The sequence below is a fragment of the Rhinolophus sinicus genome, linkage group LG02, assembly GCF_036562045.2.
Source record: "Rhinolophus sinicus isolate RSC01 linkage group LG02, ASM3656204v1, whole genome shotgun sequence".
Classification (NCBI taxonomy): Eukaryota; Metazoa; Chordata; class Mammalia; order Chiroptera; family Rhinolophidae; genus Rhinolophus; species Rhinolophus sinicus.
Window position 1 is genome coordinate 135,540,940 of NC_133752.1, and position 15,099 is coordinate 135,556,038.

Here is a 15,099-nt window from a genome sequence, read left to right on the forward strand (position 1 = left end):
GTCAAGCATTTCTGGGGAGGCATGCAACAAATAGGCCAACATCAAACTAAGTCCTGCTGATTTCCACTGAGACTGTTTCCACAAGAACAAGCGGTTGCTGTTGTTTTTATACAAACTCCAATAAATAAACAATCTTAGAAACACAGCATGTGAATAGTGATCAATAAAATTAAACATTTCTCTATTTCAGAGCTAGTTTTAAAACATCACAGAATTACTAGCGGACACAAATAATTAGACTTGAAAAGCAAAGGATTTATAGTTACAGGAGTTTTAGCCTCCCACCCTTTATGCATTAGTACTTGGTCATCCTTTCTCATCTGCTCAGAAGCTTCAAAGGTTTTCAGCCAAGATCTTGACAATTGAACCTTGACCATCTATCTCCCAGCAAATGCATTCTTATCATGAAAATGAAGCACTGGAGGTCGGCCATTGCACACAGACCTGAGAGGAATGGGGACTGTCATAGATGTCTTGTAATTTCAAACCCAGACTCTGGTGAAGCCAGCCCAGGTCATCCCGGTGGTGGGAGGGTTGCAGGATAGGAAGGGAATGTGACCCACTGTGTGTCTTGGGCTGCCCTTTGAACAAAATCAAAGGAAATTTTTCCTTACTTGTGATAAGTGCCTCCACACACTGATAAGTACCATTTGGAAATCTTCACCATTCTGATAAACACCACTAGGCCACTGTATGACAGAGTTCTGGGTCTTTCCCTGGGGCCAATCCCTTTGCAATCAATATGCCTTGTGGGTAAACTCCAGTTCCCTAGCTAGAGGACTGTAAATGTAAAAATCAGGAGAATTTCATTTTCTTTTTATTGCCTGCTAGATAACAAATTAAACACCTCAGAGGATTGAAAAACCTCTAAGTTGTTTGTTGGTGTGTTGTTTTACGGGCGGGAGACCACTGATTAACCTGGTTGAATTCTTTGTGTCTGTTTGCGTTTTGAAGCCACAGGGCGCAGGTGAGAGTTGGAGGGGGCCACAGCAACAGAATTGAAGCCGGGCCGCAACTGCGTTTAACACTCTTCTTGCCCTGAGGTGGGACCAAGACCCTGAGAGGTGCCAGGCCTGGAGGACCCAGCTGCTTCTGGCTCCCAAGGCTGGTGTAATGGCTCTGTTGTCACAGAAGTGCTGACAGAACATGACAAATAGAAAACAGATGTGAACTGACCTTCCAAAAATGTATTTCAAGGCTTCCGAATCTTCACAAGAATCCTTCGGAGTCAGAGATGCCACCTGCAGGCAGTGAGGCACACTACATTTAAGGAAGGGCTCCTGTTCCCGCCGGGGACCCTCTGGACAGTCCCCCAAGGCATTCTTTCCCACCCCCTCCCTTCCTGCATTGCCCTTTCAGACATCGCTCCCCTCGGAATCCATTTCGCATGTGGTCATCTCCCCGGACATATGCCTTCCGCCCACCAGTCCCCACCTACGGTCTTGGCTTTCATAGACATACCACTTTTTACCAAGTATTGAGGCCACTTCTCTCCCAAGTTTAGACCCATACTTGCTTTGAAATTGTCACTAGGCCCATTACTAGCTCCAAATAGTTCTGTGACACTAAATGTTGGTTTGGAATCACTGAGTACACTGGACTTTTGCCCACTTAACAACTTAAGTTAGAAATACTGGAACAGAGGGGGACAAAGGTCACCTGGGGAAACAAGTTTTCATGTTCCTCTCTTGCCGCCCCCGGGTCCCTGGCCCTGAGGGCAAAGTCCTGCCCCTTGCGCATGTGAGTGCAGGCTCGCACCAGCCGTGAGTCTGTGGATTCTGAATTGCTCCGCTTACGTGCTTTGTGGACCCCTGTCTGCATCCTGGAAGAATTTGGGTGGGATTTCCCAAAGTTTTGCCCTCCCAATGACTACAATACTTTGGAGAAGACTTTCTTCCTCGCCACGTTGCTGATATCTCACAAAAACAATTTATGGAAACATTTCCTGAGAAAGGAAGCCACGTCAGTGCAAGGTAGTGCAAATTCACTCCCAATGCCACCGATGAGCAATCAACTACATCACCCTGGTTAATCCCAAATCAGTTTGGCTTCAAAGTCTGGGGATTTCTCCATGAGCCAACCCAGCTCTCACACTGGAAGTCCAGGGGATTCTCAGCTTAAGAATTCAGATATCATATGCCAAGAAATTCCCATCTTAATTTGAAGTAAATTAAATAGAACGTTTTGGACAGAAGTGGATAGAGTTTATAAAACTCAAACATTTGAATCTTTTCTCTATTCCTGTATCACTTAATCATTTGTCCAATTTGTAGGATCAAATTTTAAAAAAGTGCTTTTTATCAGAACATGCAATCGTTTAGATATTTGAGTTCTGAAATGAACAGAAACTGTCACATATGCAATTTGCATGCATTAATTCAACTAAGAGTGAGAATGATCTTATGAGATGGGGAAAGCATGTCACTTTTACAGAGTTTATCAATGAGGTTTACAGATGTAGAATAATGAGTGTTATTTCAAAGCTAATTAGAGCAGGACTCAGCTAGGCTGGTTTGTAACAGGGACTACAAAATTTTGTATTAGAAGGGATAGGAGCAGCCATCTGATGCAAATGTGGACAGACGACTTTTCTTGAAGTTGTGGCTGCATAGGTAGCTCAATGATTTACTTAGCATATTGATTTGGGTGAGATCGAGGGGGTGATGGAGATCCAGGGGCCTTTTAGCTTTCCCACTGTAAGCTACTTCTTGGGCTGCCATTGCTTTTCTGACTCTAAGATCCACTCTCTTTCTTTCTTTTTTTAATGAAGATTAATGAGTTTTAATACATGTAAAGTGCCTGGCACAGAGTAAGTGCAAAATTACTATTGATAGCTATTATTATCATTTTTTAAAATTATTTTTTTTATATAGACTCCATGATATAAATATGTCAGTTTTAATCTACTCTTAGGAGAAATTAGTGATCCTAGTCAGGAATCCATATCCCAGAAATGGTCAGGTAACAACTAATAAGAAAGGCCATTCCAGGGATGGCTACTACAAAAGTCTCCACTATCTTTATCTCCCATCCACACGAAGTTTTGCTAATTGGCATAATCAATGGTAGAAATGGATTTTCATTGGTGAAATTTATAGCTTGCTAATTAGGCTAAGAGACGTTAGAACTGGCTCTCATGGGTGCAATTGGTGACATTCAAGATGTATTTATGGGCCAAAATACTTAAAAACACCACTCATCTTTAAGAATCAAGCAAGCTCTTTACATTTATCATTGGTTTGGGCACATGTTCAACCCAAAACTCAGAACCCAGGTGTTGTTCTGGAATATTCCTGATCACCTCTTTATAGTGGATGTTTAGCGGGTCCCACCATTATAATAATATTGTAGTTGTCAGGTGAACATTTTATGCAAGTTACTTATGGATCACCAGAAAGAACAGAATTCTAGGATTTTAGTTTGAGATTATATGGCACTTCTTGTTTGCTCGTTAATAAATGTCTATGTGTGAAAAAAAAAATTATTTTTTTTTCCAGTTAAAGTTGACATTCAGTATTATTTTATATTAGTTTCAGGTGTATATAAAACTATTTATAGAATTTATGCAGTGTCCCCCAGATTAGTCTAGTACCCACCTTACACTACACATAGTTGTTGCAAAATTATTGATTATATTCTCTATGCTTTACTTTACATCCCTGTGACTATTTTGTAACGACCAATTTCCATTTCTTAATCCCTTCATCTTTTTCACCCAGCTCCCCAACCCCCCTCCCTTCTGGCAACCATCAGTTTGCTCTCTGTATCTATGAGTCACTTTCTATTTTATTTGTTTATTTTGCTCTGTAGATTCCACAAATAAGTGAGATCATATGGTATTTGCCTTTCTCAGGCTGACTTATTTCACTTAGCTTAAGACTCTCTAGGTCCATCCATGTTGTCATAAATCGTAAGACTTCATTCTTTTTTATGGCTAATATTCCATTGGATATATGTACTACATCTTCTTTATCCAATTGTCTATTGATGGGCACTTGGGTTGCTTCCATACTTTGGAATAATGCTACAATGAACATAGGGGTACATACATATTTTTGAATTAGTGTTTTGGATTTCTTCGGATAAATATCCAGAAGTAGAATTGCTGGGTCATAAGGTAGTTCTATTTTTAATTTTTTGAGGAACCTCCAAACTGTTTTCTGCAGGGGCTGCACCAAGTTGCAATCCCACCAACAGTGCACAAGGGTTCCCTTTTCTCCACAGCCTCATCAACACTTGCTGTCTGTTGACTTATTGATGATAGCCATTCTGACAAGTGTGCGGTGATATCTCATTGTGGTTTTAATTTGCATTTCTCTGATGATTAGTGACTTTGAGCATCTTTTCATGTCTATTGGCCATCTGTATGTCCTCTTTGGAGAAACATCTATTCAGGTCCTCTGTCCATTTTTAAAATTGGATTGTTTATTGTTTTAGTGTTGAGTTGTATGGGTTCTTTATAAATTTTGGATATTAACCTCAAATCAGATCTATCATTGGTGAATATCTTCTTCCATTCAGTAGGTTCTCTTTTTGTTTTGTTGATGGTTTCCTTTGCTGTGCAAAACCTCTGGTTTGATGTAGTCCCATTTGTTTATTTTTTTCTTTTGTTTCCCTTGCCCAAAGAGATAGGTCAGAAACAAATACTACTAAGAGCAATGTCAGAGAGCTTACTGCCTATGTTTTCTTCTGGGAGTTTTATGATTTGGGGTTTTACATTTAAGTCTTTAATCCACTTTGAGTTTATTCTTGTATATGGTGTAAAAAAAAGTGGTCCAGTTTCATATTTTTGCATGTCAGCATCCATTCTCTTCCAATTGATATATTTGTGATATGAAATCCCAGTAAGAAAATTATTTAGGTTAACAGATTTATTAATCTAAAGTTCTATTCTCTGTTTTACTGTTCATTCCAAATCAGCACCTCGCACACACTTGGGGATCCAACAACATTGTTGGTTTTTCTTCAGTCTTTTCAAGGTCCTGCTTTCTCACTTCCAGGTCTGCTTTGTACATGCTCTTCCCTGTACCTGGAACACTCCCCTTCCTACCATTGCTTCCACCTCTCCCTACACCTAAATATCACAGGGCAAACCCCGGTTAAGTCCCAGCTCCAGTGCTATCTCTCACCCATATCATCCTATTCTAACCCCATCGCACCTGCCATCTTTAAGGGAGGCACTGTGGAGGTCAACCCTGTGAGTTTGAATTCTGACTTTGCTTGATTGTGGAAGATTGGGCTACACACGAACCTCTCGGTGTTTGACTCTCCTCACCTTTCAACGGGGACAACAGTAGCACCTGAGCTCTGAGGTAGGTTCGACATCACTGAGAGAACACCTTTCAAGTGCTTAGAGCTGACCTGGCTTGCGGCAAGCCCTCCATCCGTGTTAACTATTACCATTAATTGTTTACAGTAATAGGGGAGGGACTGTCACTAGGCAGGTCACCACAGTGTCCGTGCACATCTCACAGTGCCTATAAATATTTGCTGGATAAGTGAATTTCCAGGTGCACAGATACAGCATGCCCACTGCTCCCAACCCCAACCACCTTTATCTCTTGTCTGGATTCTGAAATAGCCTCCTGGCCATCTTTGCTCCTTTCCAGTCTAGCCAGAGGGATCTTTTCCAAACTTAATCAGATCACTGTTGCTTTTCTGGTTTCCCATCTCAGTCCTCCCAAGGGACACCAAGGCCCTACCTGGCTTGGCTCCCTATTAGCCACCTGACCTTATCTTCTGCTACCCTCCCCTTGCTTACTCAGCTCCAGCCCTGTTGGCCTCTTGGATGTTCCAGAACACACCAGGAATAATGCTTTTGCTTTAAAGAGCTTACTCTGGCTATTCCTTTTGTCTGGGCCACTATTTCCAGCTATAACTGCTACCTAACTCCATCCCCTCCTTCACGTCTTGCTCTAATGTCACCTTCCCAATAAGGCCTACACAGGTTACACACTATTTAAGATGGCAGCCTCATCACAGAGAAAAGAGAAGGAATAAAGAGGGTAGAGGGAAGCTTGGAGGTGATGAATATGCTTATGGCACAGAGAGTGGCGGTAATGTCACTGCTGTACACCTATGTCCAAACTCATCACGTTGTATACATTAAATACATACAGCTTTTTGTATGTCAATCATACTCAATCAAGTGGCTTTTTTTAAACTAAAGTTTATTGGGGTGACAATTGTTAGTAAAGTTACATAGATTTCAGGTGTACAATTCTGTATTACATCATCTACAAATCCCATTGTGTGTTCATCACCCAGAGTCAGTTCTCCTTCCATCACCATATATTTGATCCCCTTTTACCCTCATCTACCACCCCTCTGCCCCCTCAAGTGGCTTTTTAAAAAAAGTGAAAAACCAAAAGTCCAACCTTGGCCATGCCTACCTCCAGCCCTAGCAATACTCTCATCTTGCTCTAGTTTTCTTTGACACCTTCCAACTTAACACTTCAGTTAACCTATTTATTATGTTAAGTGTTTATTTTCTGATTTTTCTCTTCTAGAACACTAGCACCACAAGTACAGGGACCTTTATTTATTCATGGATATATGCCCAAGTGCCCAGAACAGTGCCTGGCACACACAAAGTACTTAATAAATATTCTGGAATAAATACTTACATATGCATGCATATGTACAGCTATACATAGTTTAAGTTTGCAGCTACTAAGGGCTGGTAAGGTTAACGGGCAGGTGGAGGGGGTGGGGGGCGTGGGCAACTCTTCTAGGTGAGAAAAGCAAAAGACTTCTTCATTTGCCGTTTTGACATAATGCCCTAGATAGATTTCATCTAAATGGATCTTTTCAGCAAAAGGGGCGTTGCACAAACCCCATCTGCATGCAGCCTCCACACTGTCTTTGGCAGTTTGGAGGCTCTGCCATCTGGGTGTGGCCCTGACCACGTGGTTATGATGGAATGTCCTGATTAGTTGTCAGATGTGCCTGAGCAGCTCTGGGGACTGGCTTGTCAATTCAGGTCTCCCCGTGGAGACAGAGTTGCTCATGAGCAGCTCTACTGAAATCCTGCTTGGGTTGTCTCTACACTCCTGCAACTCAAAACATTTTCCATAGTCTCTTTTGTCAATCTTTGTGTTTATTGACTGTCTTTATTGCTAAAAACAAAGTGATTTCTTAATTTATGATCACAATGTTCATTTTGACTGAATATTTCAATCCCATTCCAACTATGCTGTGGTACATACAATAATTTTTGTCTTACTTACATCACACATAAACTATAAAAGTTTATATTATTAAATACAAACTAACACATAAAATATAAACTTAATGTTACTGCGTAGAAGTCACAGGGCAGATTTGGACTCAATATAAGAAGTTTTAACACATAGACAATCACGATATAAAATGGGCTGACTCTTAATAGGTAAAATTTCCTAATCATTGGAGATGATTTATATGAAAAGGTAAATCTATAGAGACAGAGAGAAAATTCGTGGTTGCCTGGGGCGGAAAGTGGGAATAGGGAGTGACTGCAAATGGGAACAAGATTTCTTTTGGGAATGATGAAACTATTCTCATATTAGATTGCACAACTCTGTTAATTTACTAAAAATCATTGAACTGTACACTACAATGGGTAAATTTTATGGCATGTGTATTAATTTGCTAGGGCTGCCATAACAAAATACCACAGATGGGGGGACTTAAACAACAGAAATTTATTTTTCACAGTTCTGGAGGGTGGAAGTCTGAGAGCAAGGTTGACTCCTTCTGAGGGCTGTGAGGGAAGAATCTGTTCAAGGCTTCTTTCCTTGACATGTAGATCGTCATCTTCTCCCTTTATCTTCATATCATCGTCCCTCTGTACGTGTGTGTCCAAATGTCCGCTTCTTACAAGGGCACCAGCCATATTGGATTAGGGTCCACCCGAATGACCTTATTTTAATTTAATTACTTCTTTAAAGACCTATCTCTAAATACAGTTCCATTCTAAGGTAGTAGGAGTTAGAACTTCAACATGAAATTTTTAAAGGGGGATACAATTCGTCCCATAGCAATATGTAAATTATACTGTGATAAAATTGTTTTAAAATAACTTATATTAATTGAGCACTTACTAGGTCCTAGGTACTCTGCTAAGTTTTATGTATATATATGTATGTGTATACACACACACACCTCATTGCTGAATATCACTATGGTCACCTATGAAGCACTCCCCTTGGGAAGCTGTGCACCGATGCCAGTGCCTAGTCCACCCTTCAAAGCAATTTTGGAACCCTTTTTCTGGAATGGCCATCAGAGCTGTCGTCGTATTGCCCCTGATGTTCTGAATGTCATCAAAATGTCTTCCTTTCAATATTTCCCTTATCTTCAAGTAAAGAAAGAAGTCATTGGGGGCCAGATCAGGTGAGTAGGGAGGGTGTTCCAATACAATGTTTTGTTTGCTGGCTAAAAACTCCCTCACAGACAGTACCGTGTGAGCTGGTGCATTGTGATGCAAGAGCCATGAATTGTTGGCAAAAAGTTCAGGTAGTCTAACTTTTTCACACAGGTTTTTCAGCATTTCCAAATAGTAAACTTGGTTAACTGTTTGTTCAGTAGGTACAAATTCATAATGAATAATCCCTCTAATATCAAATAAAGGTTTGCGGGCCCGCCCGGTGGCTCAGGTGGTTGGAGCGCTGTGCTCCTAACGCTGAGGTCACCCGTTCGATTCCCACATGGGCCAGTGAGCTACACCCTCTACAGCTAAGATTGTGAACAATGGCTCTCCCTGGAGCTGGGCTGTGGTGAGCAGCCAGAGGTCAGCATGAGCTGCTATGGGCTACCATGTGCTGCCATGAGCAGCCAGTGGTCAGTGTGAGCGGCTGGCAGCTGGTGAGAGCTGCTGTGAGCTGCTGTGAGTGGCCAACCACTGACCGGTGACCTACTGCCTCAGCTGGGTGGTGCGGGGAAGCTCAAGGTTCATAATACCAGCATGGGTCAGGGAGCTATGTCCTACTGAGAAACAATGGCTTGAACCGGAGTGTGGGGGGGAGGTGGAAGAAGGGAGAAAAAAAGGTTACCAACATCGTTGCAACAAGTTCGCAAACTTAATTGTCAGACCTCCTATGCAAAGATGTTCATTTCACAGCACTAACTACAGTAGCAAAAACACTTGGAAACAAGTTAAGTGTTCATTAGTAGCCAAATAATTAAATAAATGATGGAACATTCATATAATGAAACACAGGCAGCTCTTACAATAAATAAATGACGTAGATCTCTATGTGCTTATTGGCAAAGATATTTACATTAGTCAGGGTCCAGCCAGGAACACATAATTCAATAGGATTTAATATGGGAATTACAAAAATTTAGAGTGAAACTATTTTATATCCAGAAGGCGGTGATCCAGGGACACACACTGCAGACGAGGCATGGGCAGGAGGGGAGCTGGGAAGAGAGGTAGGGTCAAGACGACTTTATCTGGGCCATTTCTTCTACTCTCTCAGCTCCTCTTTGTATTTCAACTTCAATCTCTCTCTGTTGACCAACTTTCTACTTTTCTCCATACACATAGCTGCACCAGCTCTAGTTCAAGCATCAATAATGGCTGAAGATAACCCCAGGAGATAACCTGATTGATCCAGATTGGGCGAAGCATCCACCCAAATCCAATCATCTGTAGCCATGGGGAAGGGCCACAGGATTGACCCCTGTGAATGGAGACTGTAGTCCTCACCAGAGGGGCCTTGGTTGGGAAGATCCTGCTTACTGATAACATGGGAAACTGGATTGGTACCAATGCCAACTACCAAGGTAGAGAATTCATGATCGGGAGAAGATCGGAATGGAAGATGGTAAGTTAAGTTTTGGACATGCTCAACTGAGATGCCCAACAGAACATCCAAACATGTTGTCTAGGAGGTAACTGAATATAGAGTCCAAAGTGCAGCATGAGAATTTGGACTGGAAATCAAGGCTTGGGATAATTAGTATAAAAACAGAATTTGAACCCATGGGTAAGTAAGAAAAAAATAGTGTTGATTCAAGATAGAACTTGAGAACAAAAAATATTTACAGGATAAACAGAGGGAAAGGAAACACTAAAAGAGATTGAGAAAAACTGGTCAAAAGGACGGGTGAGAAGAAACAAAACAATCATGAAGAGAGGAAGAGAAAGAAAAGAGGAATGTTCCAATTCTGTTAGATAAGATAAACCCCCAAAACTGCCCCATTGGACTTGCCCCCAAGGTCTCTGATGATGTGAGCATCAGAGTGAAGGAAGAAAGGAGATTGCAGTGAGTTTAGGAGGTTATGAAATGAATTCTTCATGGTTTAATGCATTTGAGGCCAATCATGAAACAGTCTTGGTGAGAGTAAATAGAATAGGTCAGGTGCTTGTGCTTCAAGGTTCTTCAGCAAATCTCTTTTGTGTAGGGTAACTTGGACTAACCTAGTCAGTTTGGGATGTCTACAGAGACCCAATCTCAGGTTTTTACTCTGAATTCACAGAGCAAAGCTTAGAGCTCCCTCTTGGGGTTGGTGATTCTTATATATAATTAGCCTTCCAAACATTAGAAGGATCAGCAAACTATGGCCCTGGAGCTCTGGAGCCCTCTGCCTGTTTTTGTACGGTCTGTGAACTAAGGACTTTGAAAGCAAAAACAAAAACAAAAACAAAACCACATTTTTTAATGTTTGGGAAAAAAAAATCAAATGAAGGAAAACATATTGTGATGTAAAAATTATATGACACTCAAATTTCAGTCTCATTAAATATATACATGACACACAGGGCTCATTTGTTTAGATGTGGTTGCTTTCATGCTACAACAGCAGAATTGAGTAGCACTGACAGAGAAGTATAGTCCACAATGTCTAAAGTATTTACTGTTTGTCTCTTTTCAGGAAACATTGGCAAACATCTACCCTAGAAGATTGGACAGGGCAGTCCTAGGACTTTAGGTTGCTCTTAGAGATATAAAAATACTTTAGTTCTGGTCATCAAAGCTCAATACAAATATAAGTGTGTCTAATCTCCTAAAGTCTTAAGTATAGAAACAACCCCAGTCTAAGTAGAGCCACACGAATACCCTCATTTTAGACCAAATCCAGGAAGTTTTCACCTTTGACTTATTTGTACTTATTTATGATATATTGGGACACCGCTGGGCAAGAGTCTGTGCCTGGCACTGGGACAGGCCAGAGTAGATGGAGGGGAAGCCAAGACCTCAACTAGACTTATGCCTCCGTGTGGAATAGTCAGTGCAGGCACTGCAAGTTAAGTGGCAGAGAACGATAAAATGCCAGCTACCATCTATTGAGCCCTTCCTGTATGCTAGGCATACCAAGTGCTTTACATACAATTATCAACATAAACAGAACTAACCCACCCACCCCCACTTCAGCAAGAGTGAAACGTCTAAAGGATGGGAATATGAACATAGGGTTAACGTCATAGTTTCACAGCTGGACCTGAGAGATTATGGATTCCAGTTTCCCCTTTCCAGGTGCGTCAGCTACAATACAAAAGAGAGGCAAGCAAGTTGCTCTGGTAGTTCCGAGGGAGATGCGCTTGCTTCAGAGTGGGGAAAAGGGAAATTTGGGCCTGGAAGGAAGGAGGTGGCGGGTGTGAGAGGTGGGGGAGTGTAGGGTCCATTTAAGGAACGTATGAGGATTCTACTGGTTGAATTGGAAGATGCATACAAACTAAGTTTTTAATTTACAAATGTATTTTCAATTTGCCACGAAAGCTCTTCCAATTATGCCCAACAGGGGAGGTCTTGGGTTCAATTACACACCGACTCGTGACTCGACTGTAGACCACACTTGGATATTCCCTTTGGTAGAGCACAGAAACCACACATGCCATCAGGGTGTGGGCAAGTGCTCCCAGGAGTCTTAGTGGCCCTCCACTGAGAAGTGCAGCTTGGATTCAAGGAGGGAAGGCATCTGCGGGGTGAGCATGGAAGCTGCCTTAGCTCACAGGCCTCACTCCCTACAGGAGCTGGTATCTCTTGTAACAACTTTGTAAGTATAGCTTCAGGGTTTCTGTGAGACACACCAGTTACAGGGTCACAGCACTCAGGGAAGTCAAAAGATGTGACTTCCTGCCAGGGATTGATAGTTCTCTCACTACAGACGGGGAGTTGACCAAACAGGGGTCATCTCTCCCTTGTGCAGCGTTGCCTAGCAACACGGTTGACACACCATCCTTATCATGTTGCCTTGAGAAACAGCTAGAAAGTTAACTAAGGGTCAAATTCGCATGCAGAAAGGGTAAAGGTTTTGTTAACCCTTTACCTATCTTCCCCGACACCCACTCCATTTTCAGTGTTTTCCTCAGAAGTAACTTCTGTTAATAACTTTTCTAAGAATTTACATTAAATTGTATATTGGTAAGCACTTAATTTATATCCTGTCTTTCACCATCACAAACAAGCAAAGAACATCCTTATGTACATATGAGAGTGTTTCCTAGCAGTGCAATTATTTGATTAAATGATAGGTTAATTTAAATTTCTGATAGATATTAAATTGCTGTTACTCTTAATGTACACCAACAACGTACGAGTACCAATTCCCCTTCACTCTCTGTGACATTGTGTATTAGAAATCTTCAAATTTTGTCACTTCAATGAATGAGAAATGGTCGTGTATTAATTTGCATTTCCTTGATTACTAGTAAGTTTACATATCTTAGCAAATGTTTATTAACCACCATTTGTATTTTTTCTTTTGTGAATTACTTGATCATACTTTTTGCCCATTTTTCTATTGACTTTTTTTAAATTGATTTGTGGGTGTTAAAGAGAAACACCACAAGCCCCAAATGGCATCACTCGTACTAAAGCTCATGAGCTAATTGCAGAAATGTAATCAATCAACCAGTCTGGAATTTGTCTGGTCAATACCAATGAAACAATTTTCACGTGAGCTTTCTCCATTCCCCCTCCTCCACAGCAAAAAGAGGCAATCTGCATGACAAAAATCTTGCCTTTCCCTTCTTCCCAAATGATGTCCTGGTCTAACAATAATTCTTTTTTGTTAATAGCTTCCTAGCCCCACCTTTCTTCCTATAAAAACTTACCATTTTGTACAGCCCCTCTGAGGGCACTTCTAGTTGCTAGATGACATGATGCCTGATTGATGAATTGCTTAATAAAGCCAATTAGATATTCAAATTTACTTGGTTGAATTCTCTTCTTTAACAGGAGTTATATATCTACAGTAATGTTCTGCGTAATGACGTTTCAGTCAATGAGAGACTGCATATACCACGGTGGTCCCATAAGATTATAATGGGGCTGAAACATTCCTATCGCCTGGTAATATCACAGCTGTTATACCGCGGTAGCATCACACACGTTTGTGGTGAAACCTGCTTCGCTGACAGTCATATAAAAGTATAGCACATACAATTATGCACAGTACATAATACTTGATAATAAATGACTATGTTACTGGTTTATGTATTTACTATATTATACTTTTTATCATTTTATAGTGTACTTTTTCTACTTATAAAAAAAAAGTTTGCTGTAAACCAGTACGCTGTGTTATGCCCATAGCAGCCTCAAACATCTTGTGTACCTTTTCTATGTTTAGATATACAAATACTTACCATTGTGTTACAACTGTATTCAGTACAGTAACATGCTGTACAGGCTTGTAGCCTAGGAGCAATAGGCTGTACCATACAGCTCAGGTGTGTAGGAGGCTATACCATCTAGGTTTGTGTAAGTGCACTCTGTGTGATGTTCACACAGTGACAAAATCACCTAACGACACATTTCTCACAAAGTATCCCTGTTGTTAAGCGGCACATAACTGCATTTTAAAGCAAATCTCAGGAGATTCCTAAACTCATTCAAATTGAGATCCAGAACTTTATGATTTCTGGGTTTCCCATTGTACTTTGAAAGTTCTTTCCAACTCCAAAAAAGGATTTACTCATGTTATTTCTAGCTGCATCTCATTTTCTTTGGTTTCAATCTCAAGAATTTCAAGTCTATTACTATTAAAAACAAAACTGGAGACACGGGGGTTAATGCTAAGGAATAGGTACCTGGAATGTCTTCTACAAAAGACTTCAAATATCTATTCCTTAACATTCCATCCAGCGGGACTTAACACCAGAATTTTCTTATATATAACTTATGGCTAGCAAGATTCGTATCTCAATGTTTTGTATTCATGCCATCTGATGTTCATGTTTGATCTAGTCTTAAACTATTCCAATTAATTAGATTTGAGAAGTATTTAGGCATGACCTAACACTTTGAACATGAGAAGAATTAAGTATTCTTGAGGCAGAAAAGCTGTAGATTACTGGGCTGAGTCACACTGCTAGTTGACTCAACATTTGCTATAGTCCCTTAATCTCCTATCTGTAAAATATGGAGAGCAGCAGTGCCTACCACACTTACACTTTGAAAGATGACTTATACTTTGATCTTCTTGAAAGAAGTAAGCTGCCTAATTAGCTGACTCTCCTTTAATTGTTCTTAGTTTTTATCTCAAAAGTTATTAATCCTTGGTAAATAAACATTCTCTTCCATTTGTACAAGAATGGGGAAACGGAAATCAAGACCCTGTAGAGTATTTTTAAACTTTTTAAAATCCTAAACAAAATTTGCCACTGAAATGTTACAATTTTTTGAGATAAAATTCACGTAGTAGTAAAACCATTTTTAAAATGTACAATTCAATGCTTTTGGTATAGTCACAAGATTGTGCAATCACTACCACTAATTCCAGAACATTTAATCACCCCAAATGGAAATCCCCTTCTCCTCATCCCTTGGCAACAAGTAATCAACTTCCGGTTTTTATGAATTTGCCTATTCTGAGCCTTTCAAATAAATAGAATGATACAGTATGTGGCTTTTAGTCTGGCTTCTTTCACTTAGCATGTTTTCAAGGTTCATTCATGTTGTAGCAGAATCAGTACTTACTTCCTTCTTCTGGTTGAACAACAACATTCCATTGCAAAGATAGACTATATTTTATTTCTTCATTCATCAGTTGGTGGATATTTGGGTTGTGTCCTTTATAGCTATTACGTGTGAGTCTGCCACTAACATTCATACCCAAGTTCTTGTACAAACACGTTTTCATTTCTCTCGAGTACACACCTAGAAG